This window comes from Orcinus orca, chromosome 1 (assembly GCF_937001465.1).
Source record: "Orcinus orca chromosome 1, mOrcOrc1.1, whole genome shotgun sequence".
NCBI lineage: Eukaryota > Metazoa > Chordata > Mammalia > Artiodactyla > Delphinidae > Orcinus > Orcinus orca.
Window position 1 is genome coordinate 145,706,574 of NC_064559.1, and position 26,312 is coordinate 145,732,885.

The following is a 26,312-nucleotide window of genomic DNA, read 5'->3' on the forward strand; positions in this document are numbered from 1 at the left end:
GATGACAGTCTTCTAGCTGTGGCTGTGTCCTTACATGGCAGAGAGCAAGCAAGCTGTGGTGTTTTTTCCACTTCTAATAGGGACACTAATCCTATCATTGGAGCCCTACCCTCATGACCTCATCTTAATTTAATTACCTCCCAAAGGCCCCACCTTCAACTACAATCACACTAGGAGTTAGGGCTTCAACATACAAATTTTAGGGGGATACAAACATTCAGTCCATAACAGTGGAAATATCATACAAGTTCTGCTACTATGCCTCTCTTCTCTACTCTGCATTCAATGATATCTCATTGGTAGCTGGAAACCAGCCATATGAGAGTGTTTATATCACAGAAATAAGTACGCACTACAAATCAGAACTTGGTTTATTGTACAGCTGATTGAAAAAAAAGTAATGGAGAAAATGTTAATATTGTAAATTAAGCTTTAAAGTGTGTTATGTCTGTAACCATTACATCATGAATAGCATCAAATTGAAAAAAGTCTTCTATTATTTGAAAACTATTGTTTGATTCTGCAAAGAAGTTACGTTTTGATTCAGGTTTGTCCTGAGTGAGAAAAGTTCCAACATTGGTCTTTTTTGTTTCTCTTCTAATTAAGTAACCAAAAGTATCAACCACATTCATGTTGGGACTATACTCATTCATTAATTGCAGCCACAGATTGTCTACAGACACAAGAATTTTGAAAAAATCAATGAAAGCATTCTGTGAGGACCAGTTGGCTATATGGAATTTACAACAAAGCGTATTGTATATTAGTATCTTATTAGTAGTAGTATTAGTATTTTATTATTATTTCTAAAGTGTGTACTGCCTTTATAGCAAAAAAATTCATAATAAACTGAAGCATGGACATATGCACATTTTAAAAGAGCGCTAGTATGTAAACATTTACTGGCACAACGCCAGTTTAAGTCCAATCCTCTCTCTGCTTACTTCAGTGGAGACAAATCACCACTCCCCTTTAAAGTGGTGATGTAGGTTACCTGTGCCACATCAGGATTTTACCATTTGCAGATGTTCTGTTTCTGGGAGACTGATTTGACTCCCTGTATGTTCAGATATGTATGTTCAGAATCAACGACCTCCTACAACTGTAAACCCTTTTGACTTCACAGGAAGATGCTCTAGTTTCTCCCATGAAGAGTCTCTCACTGTGGGCTGGGTCAGTTCCACTTTGCTTTTAGGTTAGATGCCAAATTTCCAAGTTTTCTAGTGATTTTTCCATTTTGTTTGGTATAACAATATTTGAAAGCAAGATTTCTTTACAACTGGTGGTTCATGGGATTAGTCACTTTGGGCCTTTACCTACTAAATATTTTACACTCAGTGTCCCTTTGCTGTGGCATATACTGGTCAGAGATCAAACTTCCCAACCAATTTGCTGTTGGTTCCATGTGTAGCTACTTTCGGGCTCTGTGCTTCTGTTTATTCTGGAAGGCCTTTCACCCCAATTCCAGTGCCCAGCACCTACCCTTCTATTGAGGTTCAGTTCAGCTACCTTGCCTTTCCTTTCCTAATCTATTCAGTATGGAAAAAAATCATCCTTTTCTCTGAATTCCTCAATATAGCCAAATCTTTCTTCTGACATCTTCTCCCTTATACTGCTGTCACATATATCTGTGGCTTATGTCAGAGGTTTCTATTACCTCCTTGAGGAAGAGCTCTTCCCTAATTTATTTCTAAATCCCACCATGGTGACTAGTTTAATGCCCGTACATAGTTAAGACTTTTGAAAAATTGGTTCAGTGGAATGAGTGGGCTATATGTCACCAAATGAACAAGTTGAGTTCATCTCCTTAAGCCTCAGTTTTCTTACCTGTAAGTTAGGAATGATAATCAAGAGATTATATCTTATAGTTATTGTAAAAAACAGAGATAAGATATATAAAATGACTAGCACAGTGCCTGGTTAATGGTGGCTGCTCAATAAATGGTGTGTGTGTGTGTGTGTGTGTGTGTGTGTGTGTGTGTGTGTGTAATACATAGGATACACATATAACATAAATATGTGGTATATATAATTACCATTGCTGGCACTATCATTACCATATGACTATTATTGATACCAGGTTCAAGTTTCAGTGAGTGTGTCTATGAATTCTCTAGCACAGTGTGGTGTAAGAGCTTAGGCCTATAAGTCAGGAGTCAGACAGAAGATGCAAGTTTCCATCTCAGTTCTGCCCAATGTTCATGATCTTGGGCTAGTCAACCTCCCTGGGCTTCAGTTCCCTTATCTGCAAAATATGTGTGTGAATGCAAGGAGAAGGCTGAGCCTCTTTGAAGGTCTGTCCCTCCACAATACCACGTGGCAAGTCCCCTTGGGTGAACTGGGCTCCCAGTGACAGGCAGCACACTGCCTTCAATAACTGCCTCTCTCTAAACCCTCAGCAACGGGCTAAGTACCCTTTGGCAAGGCTGTCTCGGTGATGTACGCATGGGTGCAGAGATCCCCAGCCATTCCACTTGTTGACTTTACTGGCTGGAGAAGGATTATTTCCTTCTTCATTCTGTGACTACAGTGAACATTTGGAAGTTGTAAGGGAAAAAAATCAATGCCAGAGAGTTCTGGAGGTGACGTATCTAATACTTTTTCTCTTGGCAAGTCACTGCGGGGGGGATACCTCTCAAGTTGATCACTCTGATGACAGTGCACCAGTGCATCCTCCCTGCAGACTCCATGTGACACAGGGCTGGGGACCTCAATTACAGAGGCAGGAACACAGAAGTCCAGAATAGCAAGGTGTCTCAGCTGGGAGAGGCCTGTCTAGTCTAAGCGTTCGATTTTACACATGAGGAAACTGAAGGTCAGAGGGGCCAAAGGACTCCTTCAAGGTCGCAGAGCTAGTTAATGGAAGAGCTGGGTCTCGGAAGTACACTTCCTGGAGTCCCGGCTCACAGCTTCTGCTCCCACTTCAGTCCCACCTGCTGTGGGCCAGTAAGACGGCCGGCCAGGAGCCTCTCTGATGGCAAAAGTGAGTTCCAAACAGGCACCAATGAACATTGTCTTCTCCCCTGCCCCCCAGGTCTCAAATAAAATCTGACTGTTGGAGAGAGTTGAAGTTGGTTTTGGGAAAAACTAATTCCAATCTCTAACTTCCATGAGAACAGTGAAAATTGTTGTCTTTAATGTATATGCCACCCCATCCTGGATGTGATTATTCAGGAGCAGTGAGCAACTGGTGCCTCAGGGGCCCTTTTCCTTTTCTGGCTGGGCACAGACCCAGCGACGCACCTCAGGGCGTGGCTTACAAGAAACAGTAGTTATGTTTCCTGTAATGTATCTGCCCAGACTCAGATGGCAGCTGCTGACCGTGAGCTCCTAGAGAAGAGTATAGCCCAAGCATCAACCTGGCACAAGAGCCGGCACCTGGAAGACATTCAAAATGTTGGTTGGATGAGTCCAGAAAGTGTCACTCATGTTGGTGACCCCAATGTCACAGAATATGTAGAATATGAAAAAGCTCTTTTCATATAATAATAGCTGCCCTTTAACAAATGAAGATGAGGTTGAAAACGAGTCATTTGAGCTTAAGGAAGCTTATGGTTCTTGATATGTTTTGGAGTAAGAAAACCAGACATACACTTTATCAGATTCACTATAGTGGGAGTAGTCACACGGGAGGAAGGGAAGTGGAGTGAGAAGTATATTCTGTTTATAGTCTTATTTCAATAGTTTTCTTTCTCTCTATTTTCACTCATTAATAAAATGACGTGTGGGATGACCTGGAGTCTCTAACATTGGAATATGGTGCTATTCTGGAATTCTGTGCTCTGGGGCTTGGTAGGAGACGTAGTGCTCCCATTTACTCTCTCTCTCTCTCTTTCTCACTGGCCAGTTCTCTTTCTTTGGGGGGATGTTGGTTCTGAGGAGAGAAATCAGGGAGCTGATCACTTAGGTGGGAGGAGCTTACAGGAGTCAGAAAGTCTTCCGAGGTAGAGACGTCTAAGTCCCACTTCATGTCCCCTTGCTGGCCCAAACTCCCTTAGGTTGAGACAATGTGGCTGAGTTACAATCAATGAAATGTGGAAGAAGTGTCACGAGGGCACTTCCCGGCCCCTACAGACATGTGGGGAAACTTTTAGCCTCCTCTTTTCTTGACACAGCAACCTTGCAGGCCGCAGGATAGGAGAGGGTCACCTGATTCACTCTGGACTTTGAGTGCAGAATAAAATCCTCAGTGTCTTAAACAATTTACTCATTGAGGTTTATTTATTACTGAAGCATAGCCTACCTTATCCTGACCTTTCTTCTAATTTATCAAGCCCATTGCATCTGAGGATGACAAGGTGGGGCAGAATGCAGGACAGGAGGCTTCTTCAGGATTCAACGTTTTGCATTTTTTTTTTTAGAGATCCTCTCCTGTTATCCTGCTTAGAAACATGAATGTGTCAGCACAGCATACAGGGATTTGAGGGGAATTTATACACATGCCCAAATTTTCTCTTCTGGCCCTAGTTTCCCCAAGTGTTCCTTTCTTGTTTTAATATGTACTAAAAAACCCACACTTATAAGATAAAAGATAAACTTTGAAGGTGAATTAAATACTTTGGTAAACTTTCAATAGTTTTGTAGCTTTTTAATAATCATGATCTTTTAACTTTAACAATCCCTCACTTAAAGTTACTAATTTTCCTTAAGAAAACAGGGGATAAGCTTCATGACATTGGTCTTGGCAGTGATTTCATGGACCTTACATCAAAAGCATTGGCAACAAAAGCAAAAACAGACAAGTGGGATTACATCAAACTAAGAAGCTTCTGCACAGCAAAGAAAACAATCCTATCTCCTGTCTCATTTCTTTTTCCTACTCAGCCTTTCATCCCCACTCCTTCCTTCTGAATTACATAGCCTTATGGTTAATCATTTTAATGTGCAGATTAATTCTGGTTGTCATGTCCTGTCCGCAGCTGACAGAAATGAAGGTAATGAAGGAAGAGAAGATTCTGAGTCATTTACCTCTCCTCCCCCAAGAGATTTTTTATCAGCTATCACAAAGGAAAGAAATCAAACCCTTTGCCATTGATCAAGCCATGTTCAGGCTCTAGATTGCCAACTGGTAGATACTCCTTGACTGCTCCAAATTATAGATTTAAGTCTTTACAAAACAGGGATCTACTTCTGTGGGAAGAAGAACAGTTCTGCGATAAAGTGTTGGTTCAGTTATTAGCAGACCAAGTACTCCCACACTTGACACACCAACCCCACACACCATGTCTGTGTCAACTAAAGTAGGGACTCCAGTGTCCCTCAGAGGGCAAAGGTTCACAGTACAGATGCCCACTCACAATCCCCAGCTGTGAAAGCATCAATTCCTGCAACAGCAGCAGTTCAGAATGTTCTAATTAATCCATCATTAATTAGGTCCAAAGACATTCTTATTATCACTAACATGGTGTCATCACAAAATACTGCCAGTGAATCATCAAATGCATTGAAAATAAAATGTGAAGATGATGATGACCATGATAATTTGTAATCTAGCCTTGATGCATGTAACATGCATACTTGGTTTTAAATCCATTGTACTGAGGTTAAACATGCATGCTGGCTGTTTCCAAGCTGTGTTTTAGAAAAACAGTATTTAATGAGTAAATATGGTTATCATAATTTTCAATTAAAAAAAAAAGAAGATACCAATTGAGTTTCTTACTACAACATCTGAAATAAAAACTAATTTTCCTCTTGAAAAAAAAATAAATAAAGTTACTAATTTAGTTTAAAGAGTTGTTGAAATAAATGTCTAGGTCCAAGATGGAGCTGCTTCTGCCTGGGGGGCCATGTCAGCAAACTGAAACATGTAACTTTCAAGTCCCTATAAATGTTCCACTTGACCAGAAATGCAGTATATACAGTCAACCAATCCCCACATGCCAAGCCAACTCGGGGCTCTGTACATATTCCCTTTTCCTTATTCATTTAAAATCTCCCTTCTCTATTCCTCATTCTTTATCCTATAAAAGCTTCCTGCCTTCCAGTCCATTTTGAAGTTCTCTGGACCCTTGGGAACGGAGACTGCTTGCTTCATGAAGTGTTTAATAAAGTTTGTATCATGTAAATTGTCTTCTTTAATTATTTTAAGAAAGCTTAATCTCTACTTATTTCCTGTTACATGATAGAGAAGAAATTTCTTTTAATACATTTATTTGTTTTATTTATTTATTTTTAGCTGCTGTGTGCAGGCTTTCTCTAGTTGTGACAAGTAGGGGCTACTTTTCGTTGCGGTGCATGGGTTTCTCATTGCGATGGATTCTTTTGTTGCAGAGCATGGGCTCTAGGTGCACGGGCTTCAGTAGTTGTGGTTTGCGGGCTCTAGAGTGCAGGCTCAGCAGTTGTGGCCCGTGGACTTAGCTGCTCCGCGACATGTGGGATCTTCCAGGACCAGGGCTCGAACCCATGTCCCCGGCACTGGCAGGTGGATTCTTAACCACTGCGCCATCAGGGAAGCTCCCAGAAAAAATGTTTTTAAAGCTACAGGATACAGCTTTTAGACCAGGATTATTTATATTATCATCAACCTAGATGTATAAAATATTACTCATCCTAAACTTCAGTTAATGTCTAATGAAAAAAAAAAAAGCAAATTCAGGAATTCTCGACCTGGTTGCATTTTTATTCTCAAAGTTAGTCTGTTGCTAATAAATAAATTATTGTTATGAATTTGAATTGTTGCCCATGCAGACTGGAATCATGGATAACTGAGTGAATAAAAATGTGTCTGAGTTTGGATCAGTACGTTTTATGAGCCTAGAATTTCACAAGAGGAACTGAACTCAGCTAGTACTTCTGAAACCGGGGCCCCTGCTGAAACCGAGTTCCCCTGACAAGTATGATTAACCTCTCTATCTAAAACTTAATTCCCTTTCTTGTCCCACCCCTGTTCCCCTCAGGAGTAAGAAGTATTAAAGAAAAGGGGGGATTGAAATTGAGCAGGACCCTATGAGGCCCTCCCATGTACAAAAGCGTCTGTGTTCCCCACCCTTTCTTGTCTGTAGAAAAGATTTTAGTCTCCTATGCCTTCTCTGAGCTCCAAAGAGAAGACTCAAACGGTTACTAATTAAAGAAGTGATGGAATGCAGAAACACAGGAAAAGCAATTAAACAAGATAGCTTGAACATCAGTTCAGTGATAGGACAGAGTCCTCCTGAAGGAATATACGTAACAATCTGATGCATGTCTTTGAGTTGTTATGCAGAAATTAAGACCCCTGACCAGGTGGAGGATGGTGACAACGTGCTGACCCCAGTCTGGTTGGAACCAGAAAGTTGACTGAGATTCCTGAAATTCCACCTTGTCACCTAACCACAACCCCAATCAAAAGAAAGTCATGCACCCTGCAACCCTCACCCCAAATGTTACCTTTAAAAACCTTCCCTGAAAACCATAGAGGAATTTGGGTCTTTTGAGCCTGAGCTGCCTACTATCCTTGCTTGGCGCCCTGCAAATAGACTGTACTTTCCTTCACAGCGGCGTGTCAGTTGATTGGCTTTGCTGGGCGGTGGGTGGGCGAACCCAAGTTTGGTTCAGTAACACTTCCATATACTAATTCCTATCTACTTAATTTTGTAATTTGGTAGGATGCCAACCTATCCATTCAGGGATAGGCACATCTATTTGAAAATAGTTAAGTTACATGTACAAAAAAATGTATGTCTGCTTATCCTTATGTACATAGAATGCACCATTAAATTTAGACGCAAAAACATGAATCCCAAATCACTTAAATTCCTAGGTAAAGTCATCTAAAGTATTAAAACTAAACAACTTAAACTTTTTTTATCATCCACAAACCATTCTGGCCCACTCTTGCAAAAAAAGCTCACAAGGCAATTTGGGTTGGAGGCATCTTTCTTCTTTAACTCTTCCAAATGCAGCTTTATATTAGCATGCTCAGTAAAGCAAGTAACACTTCCACTTGATTACTTGAGACCATTCTTGACCCTCATTTCATTCTAGTTGGAGGTAATTACTTGCTGCTAATGCAAAGTGCTAAAGACAGCCTTCAATTCTGTTGAATTATTATGTAGATTGGGAATCAGACCTCCCAATTTTTCTCTTAAACAGCACCATAACTCTAATCTCTACTTTGTCAAATTCAAAAGTCTACCTATTTTTGAGTGAAAACTTCTTACTTAAAATAAGATATTGGTCCTGGACCTGGTGGAGGAAATGGGTGAGTTTCTTTGGGAATGAGGTCAGGAAAGAATAAGTCAGCAATAAGGGAGGTGAAGTAGATACTTTCAGGATCTAATATACCTCAGAATTGTGGAATGTAGCTCTTACTCTCTTTTTTTCATACCTGGTGTACTGAAAATATAATACAAGATTGTTTAGGCAATCTAAATAGCAACTCTAAATTCAACCACAGTCACTGGATAAGTTTTTGTTTTATCTGAGTCTAGATGAAAACTCTGAATATCAACTCATTTAAATTCAAACCAGTCATGTCTGTATACTAAGAAGTCATCTCTGGATTAATAGTATTTACAGTAAAATGGAACAGGGTTTCTCTTAGCCTCATTCCGGGAATGAATAAAAAACAACAGTAAAAGGCTATTTTTTCTGTGAATACCTATATGACTTCACAGCCATTACTCCACTCAGAGGAAAAATGATTCTCATAGCACAGCGAGGGGGAGAGAATGCTTGGCTTCTATTAAGAGTAATGGAGGTTGGGATGCAAAGTTCAGTTGTCAGGAAAGAAATAGTTGCCACAGGCCTGGAGAACAGGAGGAAAATTTACTAATTCGTTCTTCCTAAACCAAGAAGCTTATTGTTTAACGCTCCCTCCTTCACGAGAAAGTAAAGCACGGGATCATATATATTCCTGAAAAGGGTAAATGAAATATTTTCCAAAAATTAAAAAAAGATGGCAAATGCAATAATAGAAGCTTAAATATATGGGGTTGTACATTCATTCTTTTCTCACAATGTAGAAGAGTTAAGGCTACAAAATGTAGAACTATTTGACACCTGAAAAATTGGAAATAGCGAGGGATGACTTATCACCCCCGTTCCTCCCGGGAGGGCAGGGCCAAGCACATTTTCTACTGCATGCCTACTACTTTCCATTTTCTAAAATTATGCTTCTGGTCTTATCAAAACACTATTTTGACACAGCCTTTTTCATCTTCCTTTTTTTCTCCCGCAAATCACCTCAGGCATCACAAACCCATTTTATTGGAAACCGCAATCTTGTACTTAAAGAACAACTCAGCGTTAACCCCGGGCCCTCTGGACACACTTTATCAGGTTTAGGTGAGTCCTGGAATCTTAGAACTCCTGACGGGGCTCGGGACAGTAAGGAGGGTTTTACAGACCCTCGCCGTGTAGGGCCCACGCCACAGCTGCTTCACCCTGTGACTGGCGTGGCACTGGGACTTCTACTGAGTCAATCCCAGTTTCCCAGGAGAACCACTCTGAGTCGGGCCCAAGCTGCCCAGCAGCCCCTAAGGCAGCAGTGCCACGGTCTGTCGTGAGCTTCCTGGCCTCTTTTTTTACCAAAGATGGTCAGATGTTCGCCTAAGTTGGTTTTCCTCAATTTGCTAAGATCCAAATGTAAGGAAAAGACAATTTCTCCTCAGGTGAATTCTGGGGAGAAAAAGCTATAACTACAGATCCAAAAAAAATGCTGGGGAAGACAAACTGGGAGAGAGAAGCAGAGAGCGGTTTCCAGGGGAAATCGGTGTCATTAGGCTGATGCTAAAATCTCCTGTGAACCTAAAAGCTTGTCCTTATTCAAGGAAGCTGCTTTACAGGCAATGTGCTAGCTTATTTCCACAAATGAATTCTTTTGGAAGGATAGTTTTTCAGATTATAATTCACTCATTCATTCATTTGCTTGCCAGTGAGTATATACTCAATAACTGCATAAGCCAGACTCTGTGTAAAGCCCTGAGGATACACAGTGAGCAAATGGACAAACATCCCTACCTCCATGTGGCTCACATTCTCAGGGGTGGGTAGGGGTGCAGAATAAATAATTAGGTGGATAAGAAAGGAAGATAGAGAGGGGGCAATCTAACTTATTCTTGGTACCTTAGATACTTTTTATACTCAGCCTCCTTGGGCCTATGATTAAACAAAAATTCTTTGCTAAACAAAGCTTTCCCTTTTTCATAATGACTATCACATTTCTTAGCTCCGGATCATACTGACCTATAAACGGTTAGCTGTGGAAGTGACCCAATAGCCATCTATTTCTCTCTTTTAAAAAGTGAAAGCAATTCCACAGGAATTGTTGCCAGCATTCTCAGACAGAACCAGGACACGTTTACTACTAGATTTCTGGCACTGTATATCAGGGGAAGCACTTCTACATCCTACCAGGATGAAAGCTATCACCTTGGGCAGCCTTAGGGTAAGAGAAGCAGCAGTGGGGACACACAGGCCTCCTCTCTTTTGATGGGTCTACACTCAAACCCTTGTACTCCTCAGCACACGTCGACTAAATAAATTATCTGCTGGGCAGCCACAACCTTCCTACTGCACCCTACGTGTGCAAACTCACACCCTACTTTCGCTAAAGAACACAATATGTATTGTTGTACTCCAGAGAAATCCCATACCATTTGAAATGTGTACAACCCGAACCTTGGCCGCTAACATGTCTTCATATTTTAGAACTGGTCTCCGTGAACTAGATGTACTGTCTTGTCACAATACTGAATTAAAAGCATCAATTACATACTGAGACATCGGGGGGGGGGGCGGGGGGAAACTTCTGGTTAAGCTCTCATGTTACTTGTATCTGATTGTTCATGGATGGAATTCGATAGCCTTCTCCCCAGCCTGCTAGAAAGAGCTGTGGTGTTGGGGGCACCTGGATTTAGAAGTACTTCAGGACTGCCTGCTGTGGCCCTGTCATTATGTTGATGGTAATGTGAACTCTTCAGCATGAGAAATTGTATGCCACAAAGATAAACTCAGGTCTATTTTAGAAGGAGCTGCCAACCAACTTTTCTGAATGCTGCCTGTTATATGTTCAGTGCAAACCACTGAGCACAACACTGTATGTTTAAGAAGGAACAGAGGTAGTTCCTAAGAGGCTTGTGTGATACAAGAAATTACCCAATGTCTGACTCATCACCCAAGCTTACCGAGTTGACAGTCCTGACATTTGGTCACCATAGCCACAGCTTCTATATCTTGCCTCCAACTGCTACTTAACTAAAGCTGTGCCCAGTAATGACAATTTTTAGTTAATACTCACAATAAAAATGCTAATTTTTTGAGGCTCCAAATAAAAGTTTTCAGTGAATCTCTACAAGCATAACTAAGCCATCCAGTGAAACCAGCTACGATTGTCAGGCTTACGATTTTTTTTTTTTTTTTTTTTTTTTTTTTTTTTTTTGCGGTTCGCGGGCCTCTCACCGTTGTGGCCTCTCCCGTTGCGGAGCACAGGCTCAGGACGCGCAGGCTCAGCGGCCATGGCTCACGGGCCCAGCCGCTCCCTGCGGCATGTGGGATCTTCCCGGACTGGGGCACGAACCCGTGTCCCCTGCATCGGCAGGCGGACTCTCAACCACTGTGCCACCAGGGAAGCCCAGGTTTACGATTTTTGTGTTTGGATTTTATTTTTATTATGAACCCAAAAAGGCAGGTGGCAGAAAAGTGAGGAGCCAGCGAAGACAAAATAGGTGCACTCCAAAGCTTGTAACTAAGCTTGGCATGAAAGGGAAAGGTGTTTGCAGCGGCCATGTGGTGTGGACCTAACTTACCATCATTTTCATCAAATGGGAGGTGAGGTATTTCGAAGAGAGGCAGTGTAGGTACAGCAGACCTTTTCCAGCTGGGGCAAAAGACCAGATTTGGCTTTCCAGTTTACCACTCGCTATGTGACTTGGGCAAGTTATTTTACTTCTAAGGATCTCAGGTTTCATCACCCTGAGGGAGCCAGATGACATCATTTCTAAGGTCCCTTCCATTTAATACATGTTTGAAACAGCCTGTCATAAAAAAGCACACTAACACATGTCTGTGTGAGCTAACATTTATTATTATTTGATATGTACAAGTACCACACTTGTGCTCCATTATGTCAGTCTTATTTATTTATGAAGACTTCAGGGCCTAATAAGTGTAATAATACTGACAACAACTAGTATTTATTGAACACTTATTTCAACCCATTAGTTGCATACTAATGGGTCTGACTTTACCTGAACTCAGAAGTCCTTCCTCTCTAACATCTGGTCACCACAGCCACATCTTCTGTATCTTGTCTCCAACTGCTCCTTAAACTAGAGCTGTGCCCCGTAATAACAATTTTAATTTAATACTCATAATTAAAATGTTAATTCTGTTAAATGCCTCAAATACAAGTTTTGAAACTATACGTGCATAACTAAGTTACAACTCAGTGAAGCTGGCTATGGTGCCAGTCTTATGATTCCTGAGTTTCACACTCATTTGCATGTGCATAACTAAATAATCATCACAGTGACTCTATGAGGGAGGTACTCTGATACTCCCATTTTCAGATAAGGAAATTGAGGCCCGTAGAGGTTCATTAACTTATGCAAAGTCATTCAGCAAGTAGGTGGCAGTCATGATTCAAATTCCGGAGACTTACATTTACTGGAATATAAATTCCATGAAAGTAGCAACTAGGTCTGTCTTGTTTGCCTCTGCCTCTCCAGTGCCTGCCACACGGCAGGTGATCAGTAAATACTTGTGGAATGAATGAAGGTCTAACGCATATCCCGTACTCTCAACGACTCTCCCGGATACATCACATAATCAACCCTCTCAGTGATCTTGTAAGAGGCTGCAAGGGAGACCCCACTTGTGAGCACAGGTAGATTAGCATAATTCTAACTCCACTCTTGGAAAACCAAGTGAAACCAGTGCACATTTTGTAGACCCTGGGCCCCCTCCTCCTGCACAAAGGATGACGGAGTTGTGGGATAGTTGTGTCAGGGAATAAGCCTGCTTTCCTTGGCCTTTGCTCTGGAAATGACATTCCCATTGACAGGGGGTCCTGATTTTGCAAGGAAAAGTCAGCTGTTTGATCAGTTGTGTGAGTGACCATCTCTTGTGGGAGCTATGATTAGTTTTCATCCTGCCTCTGCCTTTTGACCACCAATAATAAGACTGTTTTGCTTTCCTATCACCAGAACTGGCTCCCTGTTAATGCATTTCCAGCCCTAACAGAAGAGAAATGAGAAGGGAGATGGCGTGAGTGTCCCCATGGCACTCAACCTGCTAACACTAATGTTGAGCAGGGCCATCCATCCCATTAGAGTTGACAGAGCATCCCTGAGACAGAGCGGATGCCACAGCTGAAGCCGCAAGCGCCCAGAGTGCAGCCACGTCCACCCAAAACACAAGTATGAGAAGGCAGCCTCCTGGAGGAGAGGTTGGCTGCAAATTGAAAATATTCAGCTCTGTGGAATCCAAGCGGATTGATTGTTTAGTAAATATTTCATTGAGAACATCAGCTGTGGAATTTGGATGCTTAAGTGATGCAGATAATTAAATGTAAATAATTAAAAATTAATAACGTTTGAAATGTTAAGTATAATGAGACAGGCGATATATCAGTAATAAAGGGGTTTCATTCATCCTGAAGATCCGCTCACCGCCTTCACGGCTGGGTCACAACAGAGATGGCCTGCGTCAGTTCCTGGCTGTTCCAGGGATGCAACCCTTCATTCCAATTTGGCAAAAGCACTGCCAACAGATGTTTTCTGGTCCTCGTCACTATAGTACGGGGATCTTTACAAAGGCTCTACCCAGAGCAGTTACTGGGGTGTGTGTGAAGAGGGGCAGGGGAGATTCTGTAAATGTATTGCCAGAAATCATACCTCCAGTCCGAGGGTGCTAGGACCGAAACAAAGACGAATCCACGTTTGTTTAGTGAATTATGTAATGGAAATAAGCTCCCTGGAGAGTTGTTCCATTTAGTCTTTTCTCGTGCTCTCGCTCTCTCATCTTCAATCATTTCCCTTTTCCTCTCCAGTAGCTACTTGTCTTCAGTCTAAAAATAGTATGCTCAAGTGTTCCTCGTCGTACAAAGAGAATTATCTCATCGTCGTACAAAGAGAATTCTCTCAACGTGCCTCCCTGTAAAAGCTGTTCCTCTCTCCTTTCTTTCGCCATCAGATTTCTTGAAAGAGTGGAGCACGTTCCCTCCTCCCTCTCTGCAGCCCCGTTTCCCTGTGTGGCAGCCTGCCCCTGCCCTCACCATACCATGCACAAACTGCTCCTGGCAGAGCTACCAGTGCTGTACTGCTCCATAAATCCAATGCTCTCTTAGGACCTCTCCACTGCATCTCACACTCATGACTCTGCTTTTCTGAAATCCTCCCGTCCTCTGGTTTCAGCTCTAACATTTTCTTCCGATGCTCCATCTGCCTCTCCGGTGACCACTTTTTAGCTCCTGGCCTGCCCTCAAAGGTGAGCTTTTCCCCTAAATTCTTTCCTTCTCTACACAAGGGCCTGCAAGTGAAAATCCAACAGAGAGAAAACAGGAAACATAAATGTGTGGAATGGTTGGGATAGGAGGGGGTGTAAAGACAATAGGGAGTGGTGCAGGCTGTGGCTAACGGATACTGAATACCCTCGTGCTAAAGCCATTCAAATTGGAATACAGTCATTTTGATCTCTTCAGGGCCCTTGCTGAGAGCAAGGAATTGCAAGCATAAATATTATTGGTCGGGTAGGACAGAGGAGGAAAAGGAATGTTTCTTTTATGTGTCCCCCTGGTGAAGATGAGACAGATATCAGTACCTGGGACAGGTTCGTGTTCGTTTTCTACTGGTTTTTCTCATCATCTGACACCAAGGAGTAACAGCTGCTGAGCACAAAGTACACAAAGTACATTCATTCCCTGTTCTTCCTTTAAGCCTGCATACACTCTGGCTTGGAAATACTTATTGGGTGTTTACGTTAATTAGTACATTTGCTCTTTCTTCTTCAACTCAGCGGCCTCAACCCTTCCTCACACCACCTTCTATCAAGCTGTTAGTCATTCTCTTTTTAAAAAACATTTATTGAGAATTTAAAATGGTTTTAAACTGTGAATGAAAGAAAATATTTGCAAATTATATAGCTGATAAGAGGTTAATATCCAAAGTATATAAGGAACTCATACAACTCAATAGCAAAAAAACCAAACAATTCAATTACAAAATGGGCAGAGGAACCGAATAGGCATTTTTCCAAAGAAGACATACAGATGCCAAGAGGCACATGAAAAAGTGCTCAACATCACTAATCATCAGGGAAATGCAAATGCCATCACCTCACACCTATCAGAATGACTATCATCAAAAAGACAAGAAATAACAAGTGTTGGTGAGAATGCAGAAAAAGGAAATGTTTGCACACTGTTGGTGGGAATGTGAGCTGGTGCAGCCACTATGGAAAACAGTACGAAAGTTCCATTAAATAAAGCTACCATATGATCCAGCAATCCTACTTCTGGGTACATAGCCAAAGGAAATAAAAACAGGATATCAAAGAGAAATCTACATTCCCATGTTTACCCCAGCATTATTCACAATAGCCAATTGTGCCCATCAGCAAATGAATGGATAAAGAAGATGTGGTATATATACACAATGGAATATTACCCAGCCATGAGAAAGAGGGAAATCCTGCCATCTGCAACAACGTGGATGGAACAAGGTGGACAGATAAAAATAAATACTGCATAATATCACTTATATGAGAAATCTTAAAAAAAAAAAAAGCCAAACCCTTAGAAACAGAGAGTAGAAAAGTGGTTGCCATGGGCTGAGAGGGGGTGGATTAGGGGGAGAAATAGGAAAAAGTTGGTAAAAGGGTACAGACTTTCAGCTATAAGGTCAGTAAGATTTGAGGCTTTAATGCGAAACATAGTGACTATTGTTAATAACACTGTATTGTAAAACTGAAATTTGCTAAGAGAGTAAAACGTAAATGTTCTCACCAAACAAAATTATTAGGAATTTAACATGCTTTTTAACTGCGCTTATAATTTAATACGATTATTTTTATTTTTATTAATGTTCTGGTTACAAACATGGGTTTTGAGTGATTTGCCTCATCCTTACCTCCCCCATAAAGTCCTATTATTTTAGTGTGTGATTTTACAAAACTTTGGTCTTTCAGAAAAATCTTTTATTGTCAAATCATCAAAAACAAGAATCAAAAATAAATGACAAGCAAAACCAAAAACACCTGCAGGGCTAGTTCAGGACCTCTGCTCTACAACCCCTCCTGAAGTAATCTTATCCTTTTTTAATTTTTGGCTTCTATTAACCACTGCTTTGTTGCTGATCCCCAGACCTATATTCTCCAGCCCAGGCCACTCTCTAGAGAGGGAGATGATATTTGATTATCTACAAAACATCTCAATGTGGCATCTCCAAGAAATGTGCCCAGAGTGAGCCTCCTAAACACCCCTCCCCCACCAACGACAAACAGGCACACACACAGGCCCAGCTTCCTTCCTGTTCTAAGTTGGGAGTGTGACTTCAGACGCAGGGTTTTTTTTGTTTTTTTTTCTTTCTTTTTTTGCGGTACGCGGTCCTCTCACTGTTGTGGCCTCACCTGTTGCGGAGCACAGGCTCCAGACGTGCAGGCTCAGTGGCCATGGCTCACGGGCCCAGCCGCTCCGCGGCATGTGGGATCTTCCCGGACCGCGGCACGAACCCGTGTCCCCTGCATTGGCAGGCGGACTCTCAACCACTGCGCCACCAGGGAAGCCCCAGATGCAGTTTTGAGTCTCTACTCTCTCCTATCTTCCACCTTCAGTGGGTCACGAAGTCCTATCAATTCTCACTTTGTTTTTGTTTGTTTTCTTTTTTTTTTAAATTATAGTTGATTTACAATGTTGTGTTAGTTTCAGGTGTACAGCAAAGTGAGTCAGTTATACATATATAAGTATCTTTTTTCAGATTGTTTAGCACAGGGAACTATACTCAATATTTTGTAATAACCTATAAGAAAAAAATCAGTTCTCACTTTCCAATAGCTTTTACATTCGACCATCTGCACCTAATTCTGCTGTCACTTCCCTCGTTGGAGACTCATCTTTTGCCTGAAGAAATCCACTGTTTCTCTGACTCCATCCCTTCTTTGCACCAGTGTAGCTTACACACTGAGGTTTCACACAGACTGAGAGATAGACAGGAAGGGGAATTGATGGAAGATGAAATAAGCTCAACTTTCCATTCTGGACAGGATCAGGCTTAGCTCTTCATGGGCCTTTTTGAAGGGAATGAGTTATGAATTGTTATTGTTCAGCTAAATCGGAGAAGAAAAAAGTCAGACAATATCCTAAGAATCAACTAGATTTGATGGCTGTCAACAGTGAATGAGGCTGATTTTCTGAGCATCTGGCGCTTAGATGGTGGTTGGGAGATATTTGCTGAATGAAGGCTGGAACACACGGCACTTGTGCCTTAGGAACATGCAAACTCCCTGCCCGTTGCCCCTGTACCATTTTGATTTTGGATTCTGTCTTAAAATCCTTCTATCAACAAAGAGAAAGGAGGACCTATCTGGTATCAAGTCAGAGGATGTTTATTCTCCTTCCTTGGAGAACAAGTACTGGACTGAATTTGGAGGAGTTCCTGTATCTTGGAGGTGCCAGGGAACTGATGATGGAGTATGGGAATGACTTTGTCAACAAGGGGATACTTTCTTTTCTAGTTTTATCCCTTTTCTTCTAGTCATACTTCTGCTTCTACCCAAAGGAAGCTCTCTGAGCCTGAAAGTGTTCAAGTATTAGTTAATTATGCTTAATAAATAAGTCAGAACTTATTTGTCTACTTCTATGATTTTAAAATTTCCATTTGAAATGGTTAGCTGGAGCAAATATCTCTACTTCAGTTTCACTCACTAACTTCCAATTACCTGACTGTTTATGAATAAGCTTCTCACCTGGCATTTAAATCTCTTCATAATAGCGCCCTACTTACCTGTCCACTTTCAGCCCTCAAACTCATTTACATAAGGACTGGCTGGAAACCACCGAGTTCTATGTTGCTTTTGGAACATATCCTATGTGTGCCCTTTTCCTGTTTCGGCTTAGTTTTTCCCCTCTGTCTGGAATGTCTTCACTTTGGCTCCTCCCACCATACTTTGAGGCCCAGATTAATTATTTCCTCCTCACGAAGACTTTCCTGGTCCCTCCCCCCATCCCCTTTAAAACTGCCTATGAGGCCTCTTTCTTCTAAATCCTAAATTACGTAGGAATTCAAACAATAATTATATCAGTAAGGTATATTACATGGCCCTTCCAATACCCTTATTGTATCATTTTAGACTACAGTTCTGTTTTTAAAAAACTTTATTATCTGTGTAATTTCTTGACACTGACCATGATGTCATAATCAGTTCTGCACCTCACTGGACAACCAAATGGCATCTTCAATTCTCAGACATGATTCCCTGTCTCCTTGGCCAGTTCCTCTTCTATAGAACTGTTACATTGAATCTTTTCAGGGTTCCATTCTGAATTCTTCTAATATCCTGTGTTTATGTTACCTGTTTCTATGGATTTAAATAATATTTGCCTACTAACAGCTTCCAAATGTGCATCTTCAGTTTCAATTTTTCATTTGGACTTCAAACTCACATAGCTAAGAGCCAGCTCAGATATCTGAGACTCAACATGTACAATTGCATTCTTAAACTTCTCTAAATCTAGGAAGGGGAAGAAAAAAGAGGAGTCATTTTTAAAAAGGAAAATAACCCTTATTAAAAAAGAAGAAGATTTTCCAATGGTCCCAGAATCACCCACTCCTAAGAAGGTCTTGGAATCATTCGGTCCATGTCCTCACCTGTAGGTGAAAACCCACATCTTCTGATACAAAGTCCAATGTTCTTTCTACTACATCTCCATGTAACCTCTACTATGGACCTTAGAAAGATCTTTAGTATCTAAGATTCATTATCAGTGGCTCAACGATTAATTCAATTTCAAAAGGTAAGACATTATAAAACTGAAAATAAATCTCACAGATTTACTCCATTTGGGCAACCTCACAAATACTATTTAATTACCTTATAATAATACTCTCTAAAGTAAGGGTTGGTCCCACAATGGGAACTACACCAAAGAAACGCTTCCTTCTCCTTCAGACTCCGATAGCATGTGCACATAATGTCTCAAAGAAAGAACATCCTTCAGTGAAACTTGCCGGTGAACTTTTGTCCAAGGGGAAAGGCTCATTCACAAGAAGAAACGGGCCACTGTTTTTGGTGTGTATGTTTTCCCTACTCTATTTGAGAGTATGAACAACCAAATAAACTACAAGTTTGGTTCTTACTTCAATCTGAAAGATAGAGCCGTTGCTTCAAATAGAAGACAATCAATCAGATATTTACTTTAAGAATCTGGTACCAACAAAATAAAGAAAGTGGTAGACTGGGACAGTATTTAGAGTACATACAACAAAGGCATAAAAGCTTAATTACAGGGCTTCCCTAGTGGCTGAGTGGTTGAGAGTCTGCCTGCCGATGCAGGGCACGCGGGTTCATGCCCTGGTCCGGGAAGATCCCACATGCCGCGGAGCGGCTGGGCCCGTGAGCCTGCGCGTCCGGAGCCTGTGCACTGCAACCGGAGAGGCCACAACAGTGAGAGGCCTGCGTACCGCAAAAAAAAAAAAAAAAAAAGCTTAATTACATAATGAGCTTCAAGTGAATGTAAAAATAGTAAGACCCTTGGAAGACGGTCAGAGAACAAGATACAAAAGGAAATTGTATACGAACAAATATGTGCAAAATTTTCAACCGAACTAGAGGTGTTTTTATTGAATTTTTTTTTTTTTTTGAAAAATTAAGAATGTTTTTACCTCTGCAGAAGATAACCTTCCTATTACACTAGAGGAAAGTTCAGAGTGCTTGGGGAGTCTGGACCTATTCCTGGTTCTTCACCATATTAACAAATGACTGCTCAGTCTCAACTTTGTTGAGAAATTGGTATAATGCCTCCAAGGGTTATCATCAATTGTACCTGAAATGTTCTATACAAGGTCTGGCACCAAATCCATACCTTGTAAGTGTAAGCTCATGAGAGTAGGACTTAATTTTATTCATGTCTGTACTCCCGGGGCAAGAAAGTGCCTGGGACTTCCCTGGTGGCGCAGTGGTTGAGAGTCCGCCTGCCGATGCAGGGGACACGGGTTCGTGCTCCGGTCCGGGAAGATCCCACATGCTGCGGAGCGGCTGGCCCTGTGAGCCATGGCCGCTGAGCCTGCGCGTCCAGAGCCTGTGCTCCGCAATGGGAGAGGCCACAACAGTGAGAGGCCCACGTACTGCAAAAAAAAAAGAAAGTGCCTGGACTTTTCAGAGATTTAATAATAATAATTCTTGAATTATATTGCATCAAAATGATTTGAATTACCATCTTACAATAAACCTTTTTTACAAATCCCAAATGTTTTACTCTAAATGCTAGGGCCAAAGGTCTTTAGGTTTTGTGCTAACTTTACAATTCAATTTTTCAACATCTGAACAATTTTTCCTTTTCAAAAAAAAAAGAACTAACCCAGGAATTTAAATCATAATAACCATCTATACAACACCAATTTTATTCCTAAATTATTCAGATTACTTCTGGTTATTTAGCACTTCATGGAAAAATTAAATTACCGATCTACACCTTTACATATACATATTTATTCAATTCAACATGAGTATGCAATGCCACATCGCCACTACTGATGATTTGTGCCTAAATAATAACTCCTGAAGAGAGCTCACTGTTTTATGGGTCTTTGGTGGGATTTAAAAAAAATGAATTCTGCATGAGAGATGATATTGAAAAGGGAAAACCCCATAATTTGATTTATCCCCCTATCTGGACCTCATATTGGTTTCCTTTTATTAATTTCAGCAATAGAATCGCTTAGACGTACTATTGTTATTTATTACTCATTTCCCACATATTTCCAAAAAAAGCTTTAGAGTAGTCCATTTTAACATGCTGTCATGTCTTCAATATTTGGTTCCCTGGAAGCAGCTGTAAAATTGAGTATATATAGCTAGCTCAGGGTAACATACTGTGGAACCAATTTTCCTGTGACAAATAAATAAAAGTGTTTATTACCTGCCCACATACTTATCATGCAGAAGTCATTTCTATTAAATCAGAAATTAGGCGGCAAAGTGAAATCTGACTTAGGAAACAACCAAGAGCAGAATGAAATGAAAATAATTGTAGTCTAATTTGTGAATACTCTATACAGCTTTAAAATATTACCTACAGACTCATAATATAATTGATTGGCTCAAAATTTCAAAGTCATGCCTCAAGACCCCACAGAGGCTTTCTAAAAGGGGGCCATCTGTCTGTCTTTCTTTTTTTTTTCTTCTTCAGGATTGCTTCAGAGGATCTGCCAAGCAAAGGCTTTCCTTTTAGCCTGTTTATAACTACCAAAATATTCACAGTATTCCCTGGGCTTTCACCACTTCTTACATCCTCAGGTTTCAGCACGCAGGTCTTATTCTCAACCCAATTACCTGGATATGAAGCAGGTACTTCGCAGCTGTCACAAAACACCTATACCATTTTAGAAAGGCATTGCTATCAATAACCAAAAAAACTGGGATTTTATCGCAGACAATATGTGAAATTGCACCTTACTGACAAAACCACTGCAGAACTCGGGTGATAATATTATTATAGTAATTACCATATGTCTTACATCAAATGCAACTCCAGTTTTATTATCATTCAGGTTTCTAGAAGGAGATAGGAGGGAGCTGTCACAGTTAGACAGTTTGTCCTCTATTCAACTGGCAGCTCCCCTCTGAAACACAGGCTTTCTATTCCACTAAAGGAAATACAATTATAACTCCATTTGCATTGAGAACAAGAGAAGCCCTGGGTTAATTACAGGTAAGGTTCTGTTTACATTCCCTGGGGCTCGCCACAGCCAGATTCCATTTCTGAGGTGAAAAAAGCTGCTGGAGTTTGAACTAAAGCCACATTCTTTTTTTTAAATCCCACTCTTGAAATTCTGTGTGGCCAAAGGGAGCCTGTCACTCAAAGATCGTTCAAACGTAACCCCGGAAACCTCCATTTTCCAGAATCTGCATGTAGTTAAAGTAAGTTCAGAACCCGAAGTCTAAACAAAAGAAACAGAATATGGAGTTGGAGGCCTTCCCTGTGAAGATCAGGACAAGTGAGGGTGGTAATATGTTTGTTTATTATTAGTGTTATATAATCAATTGCTTAAAAAGGTAAGACAAAGGAGTGGTAAAAGGAGAGAGCCTGAATGCCAGTACACTAAGAGGACTATTTACTGACAAGAGACTGAGTTTCCAACAAATAATTTCCCTCATGGGTAAGGTTTCCTGGCTTCTTCTCTTCTGGTTTTCAGGGTGTTCCTTGGCTGAGGACAGGATGGACTGGCTGTACTAACCTCAGCTGATTTCTGGGATGTGTTTCCCACTCCTGAGTTCACAGAAGAGAATTCTTTCTCCTGATTTAGATTCAGCTTTCCAAAAATATGGACACAGCAGGTCTTATGCCAGTTGTATTCTTGCCAAGGTAATCGCAGACTATTTAGCTGTCTGATTGCAATCTAATAATCTGAATTCTGGAGAGTATCCTAGATGTCTAAAGCCAGCCTTTTCCCAGTCATTTTCCATCATACCTATTTTATTTTGCTCATACTTATCACTTAAAATCTGACACTTTTTTTTTTTTTTTTTTTTTTTTTGCGGTACGCGGGCCTCTCACTGTTGTGGCCTCTCCCGTTGCGGAGCACAGGCTCCAGATGCACAGGCTCAACGGCCATGGCTCACGGGCCCAGCCACTCCGCGGCATGTGGGATCTTCCTGGACCGGGGCACGAACCCGTGTCCCCTGCATCTGCAGGCAGACTCTCAACCACTGCGCCACCAGGGAAGCCCCATATCTTTTTTTAATATGTATTTGTTTAATTGTTTATTTTCGCTTCATCCTCCCTCCCCTCCCCCATTACACGCACATAAGAATGCCAGCTCCCTGAAAGCTGGGGTCCTTATTTGGAGCCTAGAACAGCACTAGACACATAACATGTACTTAATCATTATATTAAATGAAAGAATAAACCGCCATGATAATTTCAGAAGATCTGAAAGTTGGCTTTGGCGGCAGCCGTGGCCAGAGCACCAGCTGTACATAGATGATGCAGACATGGAGGTTGCTTTCTTTACAGACCCTTTGCGAGGAGCCAAATTTTAAGATCTATGTAAGAAATGAAATGGAAAACAATTCTAGTTTTATGGAGTTAGAGTCTTCTGAAGAAAAGACAAGTTACTTCTAAAGAGTGGTAATGCATGCACAGTTTCCAGAAGATCCAGTCTCAAAGAAAAATGAGGGATGACTCTGACCTCGTTTTACCTAAATCAGGAGACGAAAGAGGTGGGCACTGCAAACAGTTCCAGTGGGAAGGAGAAAGCAAGGAGTAATGCCCTTTCTAGGGAGGATGGCGGGCATGTGCCACGTCATGCAAAGAATATGTCCTGCAAATGGAATTCCTCACTTCCAACCCGAAGGCCTACATTGTGTGTATGCGTGTGACTGTCAAGTTAAAAGGCAAGACAAAAGTGTAGTCTGTCGAGATGTGTGAGGACAGTCCATCTGTGTGCAAGAGAGATGGCCTTGGAAACCGCCTTGAAAGCTGGGCTGCGAGGTATTTCACACATTAATGGAGACAAACCAAAATCCTGTCTCCTTCAACTCCAAGTGAGATTTCAGAATGGTACTGATTCAGCTTTGGTGAGATTCTCATCTCCTCTTCGAAGCTGAGCTGTACTCAGCCAGACTCTCATTTGTGTTCAGTTAACTTCCTCTCTAATTTCCATCAGCAGTTGTACCCGTTTTCCCACCTCCCCTGTTCAACAGGACCCCACTTACTCAACACATGGGAAGACTAAATTCATGTAAATCCCCTGACTTCTCACCCCAACACCTAGAATGTATTTACTTCCACATGTAGGCTAATTTCTTTACCTCCAGTCTGGGAGAAAGGTGGCTAATTCTTCATGCTGTCCACCCCCACCATGACCTGTCACAAAATTCTGGACCTCGCTTTAACAATAATCCTCTTCCTTTCCCATATCGACAACCTCTTTTCTAGTAACTCTTCATGGACGACAAACATAAATGTCTCTTCCATCGTTTAAGGAAAACCCTTTCCTTGACTCATTATTCCCCTTTAGCTATCACCTAAGTGAATATTTACCTTGATTTTTGCATTCCTAAGTTATGTAGTGACTTATTAAAATCCAACTTCCATCCCATCTCACTAAGGTAAAAGAATCACTTTCTAATTCCTAAATCCAGTTAACTCGGGTTACTTTTCTTTTTTTTGGAACTCTCTTTATCTTGAAACTCTTGGCATCCCTGACATCATTTTGTCCTAAATCTCTGCTGGTCTTCCTGACTTGGTTTCCCTGTTGCTGATTCTTTTTCTTTATGCCCCTTAAATGCTGTTTCTTTCCTGGGCCTTGTAGTCTTCTTTACCTTCTATGGATGATCAAGTGATTTAATCCATTTCAGTAGCTCCAATTACCATCTGGAATATGCTAATGATTTGAAAAAAAATCTCTCTCTGGTCCATAGCTCTCCTTGGAACCTTAGATATATGTGTATGATACATTCTGAACCACAGAATTGGGTCAAAACTAATGTGAGAAACTGAGTCATCATCTACCAACTGAAAATCTATTGCAGGTAAACTTTCAAAGGCTATAAAATACTATAAACATGATAACTGATTTTATTATTAAATATCATACACCTAAATTCCTCAGCCAGGCTTGCTAAGATGGCAGAAACAACTAAAATGGAGAAAAGGAACAATGAGTTCCAATAATTTCAATGCATATATATCTTGCTTTACCCACAAAATATGCTTAGAGGTGAAAATTTGGATAAGTCAAAGTATCAGTGTATTAGTTATCTATTGCTGAATAACAATATTACTACAAATTAGAGGCTTAAAATAACACATATTTATTGTCTCAGTTTCTATGGGTCAGGAGTCTGGGCATGACTTTGCTGGGTCTTCGGCTTAGGGTCAAAGAAGAAAAATGAAAGGGTCTCACAAGGCTGAAATCAAGGTTTTGGGGATGTGGTCTCAGCAGAGGCTCGACTGGGGTAGGATCCACTTCTAATCTCAATCTGGTGTTGTCACCTTAAGAGTCTCTTTGCCAGGTTCAAGAACAAATAGTTAATTGCATTATAAAATCAATAAGTAAAATGCAAAAAAAAAGAGTCTCTTTGCCACAATCCATATATGTTTTTTATGGGGGGTGGGGGAGGGATGGACCGAGAGTTTCCAATTAGCAGAAGCAACTATTATATATAAACTGGATAAACAACAAGGTCCTACTGTATAGCACAGAAAACTATATTCAATATACTGTGATAAACCATAATGGAAAAGAATACGAAAAAGAATGTGTGTGTATATGTATATGTATATGTATATATATATATATATATAACTGGATCACTTTGCTGTATAACAGAAGTTAACACCACATTATAAATCAACTCTACTTCAATAAAGTAAATTTTTTTAAAACCATTAATGACTTAACACTTGCCACCTAGCATAGGCAAAAGCCTAGGCAAAAAATATTAATAATAGCTCTGTTTTCAAGATAATAACTTGCAGCATTTTTGAAAGGCAATTTGGCAACATATATCAAAATTTTAAATGCACATTTTTTTGAACAAGGAATTCAACTTCTAGGATTTTGTTCAGTGGAAATAATTACACAAATGCTTTAAGATGCAATATGAAGATATTTGCTGTTCTGGTTGTGATAGCAAAAAATGAAACAACTTAAATATTCACAAATAAGGGATTCAAAAAGAAATCCCTACTATCTATAGAATAGACTAGGATTCAACTATCAAAATATATGTGATTTATTAAAAAATATTTATTTTCTTTAAATACAGGTATCATAAATATCTTAATTTTTGACTGACCTCAAAGTGTCTTCTCTCTAATTAGTTAAAAATACATAGAGATTGCCAACAATGTTTTTTAATGGATCTGTTTTGTCAAGAATCCATTCTCAAACTTAGAAGCTTGGACTTTCATATTTTAGATTTCTTTCTAGGAAACAACACAAAGTAATAGAGAACTGCAATAATGTAAGAGAAAACTTTGTAAATTTGCCATTTATTTCAGCATGCTTCTCCCAAATAGCCTGCTAGAGAGAAAGGTAATTCATTTGAGCTTTACTCTCTTCCCTCCATCTGCTCTGAGGAAGGAGGAGGGCAGGAAGAAGCGAATTGGACTAGCAAACCATCAAAAATGTCACTATGTTAGTCTATAATTGCTACTACTGCCCCTA

At 40.6% G+C, this 26,312-nt stretch overlaps 1 protein-coding gene and 1 pseudogene across 1 annotated transcript in view; one reads left to right on the forward strand and one right to left on the reverse strand.

Annotated features, from left to right (window-relative positions):
• ST6GALNAC5 (ST6 N-acetylgalactosaminide alpha-2,6-sialyltransferase 5) overlaps positions 1–26,312 on the reverse strand; it is a 174,204-nt gene that overhangs the window by 86,119 nt on the left and 61,773 nt on the right. The gene's annotated exons all lie outside the window — the stretch shown is intronic.
• Positions 4,865–5,488, forward strand: LOC105748523 (transcription initiation factor TFIID subunit 9-like; annotated as a pseudogene).